This window comes from Scylla paramamosain, chromosome 28 (genome assembly GCF_035594125.1).
Source record: "Scylla paramamosain isolate STU-SP2022 chromosome 28, ASM3559412v1, whole genome shotgun sequence".
Classification (NCBI taxonomy): Eukaryota; Metazoa; Arthropoda; class Malacostraca; order Decapoda; family Portunidae; genus Scylla; species Scylla paramamosain.
In genome coordinates, this window is record NC_087178.1 from 5,857,501 (window position 1) to 5,861,271 (window position 3,771).

The following is a 3,771-nucleotide window of genomic DNA, read 5'->3' on the forward strand; positions in this document are numbered from 1 at the left end:
ATACTAAAATAATAAAGCAGATACGAAAAAAATAAAGCAGATGCAAAAAATGAAACAGATAAAAAATAAAGCAATACTAAAAAAATAAAGCAGATACAAAAAAATAAAGCAGATAAAAAATAAAGCAGATACAAAAAAAAATAAAGCAATACTAAAAAAATAAAGCAGATAATAAAAAATAAAGCAGATACAAAAAAATAAAGGAGATACAAAAAATAAAGCAGATATGAAAATAAAGCAGATACAAAAAATAAAGCAGATAATAAAAAAAATAAAGCAGATACAAAAAATAAAACAAATACTAAAAAAATGATAAATCAGAAAAAAATAAAGCAGACATTAAATTATTCATATTTTCTGGGTCATATAATTTTTTTTTTAAAGGAAACGGAATTACGAATACGCTTTTTCTATTTTTTTCCTTCGTTTTCCTACTTTCCTTTTTTTTCGTTATTTGGTCATCATTTCTTCCTATCTCTTTTCAGGGAGCTGACCTATAAACTGACTTTTCTCTCATTTTTTTCTTAACTTTTCTACTTTCTTTCTTGTTTTCTTTATTTGGTCATTCTTCTTATTTATTTATTTATTTTTTAGGGAACTGATTCATAAACGGGCATTTCTCGATAACATATTTGACTTTCGTACTTTCTTTCTCGTTTTCTTTATTTGGTCATCGTCTCTTCTCATTCCTTTAAGGGAAGTGACTTGTAAACAGGCTTTTTTTTTTTCTTTTTAAACTTTCCCGCTTTCTTCCCTGTTTTCTCTATTTGATCATCCTCTCCTCTCCTTATTTCTCCTACTGACCTGACTTATAAACGGGCCTTTTCTTAATCTTGTAATGAATAATGAATAACGAATGAACTGATGAAATGAATAAAATGATAAAGAATATATATAAACAAGAAAAAAAGTGTATTTGATTAACATGAAACTAAATATAAACACAAAACTTCAACAGATGAAGGTAAGCAAATTAAGGAGTGAGGAAAAATTCTAAACAATAATAAATACAAAAAAAACAAAAAAAAACACGTAATCGATTGGAAAAAAAAAATAATAATAATGTAGGTAAATATAAATCTATACCGTAATTTTAAAAGGTACAAATGGTTGAAGTTAAAGATGTATGAATTCAGCAGGTATCAATGGTTCTAAATGGGGGGGATAAAAAAAAAGTAAAATATTCAACCTATGATTAAAGGACCCGTATCGTAACTTTAACAGGTAGAAATGATTGATGATAAAAAAAATGCATTAATTAAACAGGTATCAATGGTTCTAAATGGGAAAAAAGTAAAATATTCAACCTATGATTAAAGGACCCGTATCGTAACTTTAACAGGTAGAAATAGTTGAAGATAAGAAAAAAATGCATTAATTAAACAGGTATCAATGGTTCTAAATGAGGAAAAAAAGGGTGAAATATTTAACTAGTGATTAAAGAACCCGTATCATTGCCAGGTAATCGCTCCAGACTCACCTGACACCAACACCTGGGCACTCTAATCACCCCAGGAAGTCCTACGCCTCCTTCTGACCTACTTCTTCCTCCTCCTCCTCTTCCTCCTCTTCTTCCTCCTCCTCCTCTTCCTCCTCTTCTCACACTTCCCTTACAATGCAGCTCTCCTTACCCTTCCCCCAAGCCGTCATCTCCCCACATCCCACCCCAACCAAAGCACACACCCCGTCTCCCCGTCTCTCATCTCATTAGCGGCCAGGTGAACAAGGGTCTTTGCCAGGTAAATAAAAGGTATTAGGAAGAGTTTAAGATTTCTTTTTTGAGTTTCTAGTGTAAGTTTCGGTATATTTAAGTTTTAGGTCCGTTTTCAATTTTTTTCTTCAATTTTTCTGTATGAAACATTTTTTTTAAATTTATGAAAGGAAGAAAAAATAGAAAGTTACGTAGTTTTCATGCTTAATTCTTATTTGGAAAGTCTTATAGTATATTCAGTGGCCTGTTTCTTTTCTTTTTTCTTTTTTTTTATTTTCTGGACGGAGGGGAGGGAGATGAATAGAAGGAGAAGGAGGAGGAGGAGGAGGAGGAGGAGGAAGAGAGAGGCAGGGAGGGATGAGGGAGGAGAGGAAGCACAAGAGGACGTGGTTTTCTTTCTCCATTTACATGTGCCCAAGAAAAATGAGAAATTCTGTCTTAATCTTGACTCAGTTTTAAAATCGCGAGGCGCCGTGAAGCGAGACGGGGTGGGACGCGCCCCGGCCGCCGACTCACTGCGCTGTTTCGGGAGGGAGGGAGGAGGGAAGGAAAGGTGCTACTAATACCGCCTGTGCTACTACTACTACTACTACTACTACTACTACTACTACTATTACTACTACTACTACTACTACTACTACTACTACTACTACTACTATTACTGAAGGTAATGAAGGAGGAGGAAGGACAAATGGACTGTTACTACTGTTGCTGCTGTTGCTACCACTACTGCTACTGCTGTTACTACTACTACAACTGCTACTACTACTACTACTACTGCTAGTACTACTACTACAACAACAACAAATATTACTACTACTACAACTACTTCTACTTCTATTACTACCACTACTACTACTACTACTATTACTACTACTACTACTACTACTACTACTACAACTATTATTACTACTACTACTACTACTACTACTATTGCTACTGCTACAACAACTATTACTACTACTACTACTACTACTACTACTACTACTACTACTACTACTACTACTTCTACTACTACTACTACTACTACTACTACTACTACTACTACTACTACTACTACTACTACTACTACTACACCACCACCACCACGACCACCATCAATACCACTACCACCACCACTACTACTACTACAACTACAAGAACTGTTATATTTCCCCAAGGCAAAGAAAGAAAAAAAAAAACGATAAAAAAAAACGAGAAGATAAAAAGAAAAAAAAATAATCAGAAAAAAAAACCTCACAAATCAGAAGGTAAATTTGAAGAGTGAGAGAGTGAGAGAACCTTTCACTGTAACGAAAACCCTCATGAACATTTTACTCTTACAATTTCTGAGCACCATTTTACCGCGAGGAGCTGAAGCATTACGAGGCGTTGTGTAATGCGAGGAGAGTGAAGGGAGTGATGGGAAGTGGGGGAAGGAGTGAAGGGAAGGGGAACGAAGGGAAAGGGTGGGGAGGGGGTGGAGGAAAATACACCATGACAAATACGAAGGTAACATATAAATGAACTCAGGTGGAAAAACACAGGTACACATTAGTTATTGCAGGTACAGAGAGAGAGAGAGAGAGAGAGAGAGAGAGAGAGAGAGAGAGAGAGAGAGAGAGAGAGAGAGAGAGAGAGAGAGAGAGAGAGAGAGAGAGTTTCCTGTAGCTAATCTCTCTCTCTCTCTCTCTCTCTCTCTCTCTCTCTCTCTCTCTCTCTCTCTCTCTCTCTCTCTCTCTCTCTTTATTCATTAATTTTTCACCTGGTTTGCAAAATAACAAAATTCGTTTTAAATGTAGTTTTATTCACCTTTTCTTCTTTTTTTCTTTTCCTTTCAGTGTGTAGTGTATAAATGATGGTGATAACAGCTCAGATGATAGTGAAGAATGATGATGACAGCGCCCAGTTCTCCTCCCGATTGAAAGAGGAGAATGGTGGGGATGATGATGGTGATGATGATGACGATAACAATGGTGATTATGGTGATGACAGTGATAGTGATAGTGATGATGGTGATAGTGCGTAGTTTTCCCTGAGTGGTGAGGCAAGGAAAGCAGAGAGAGAGAGAGAGAGAGAGA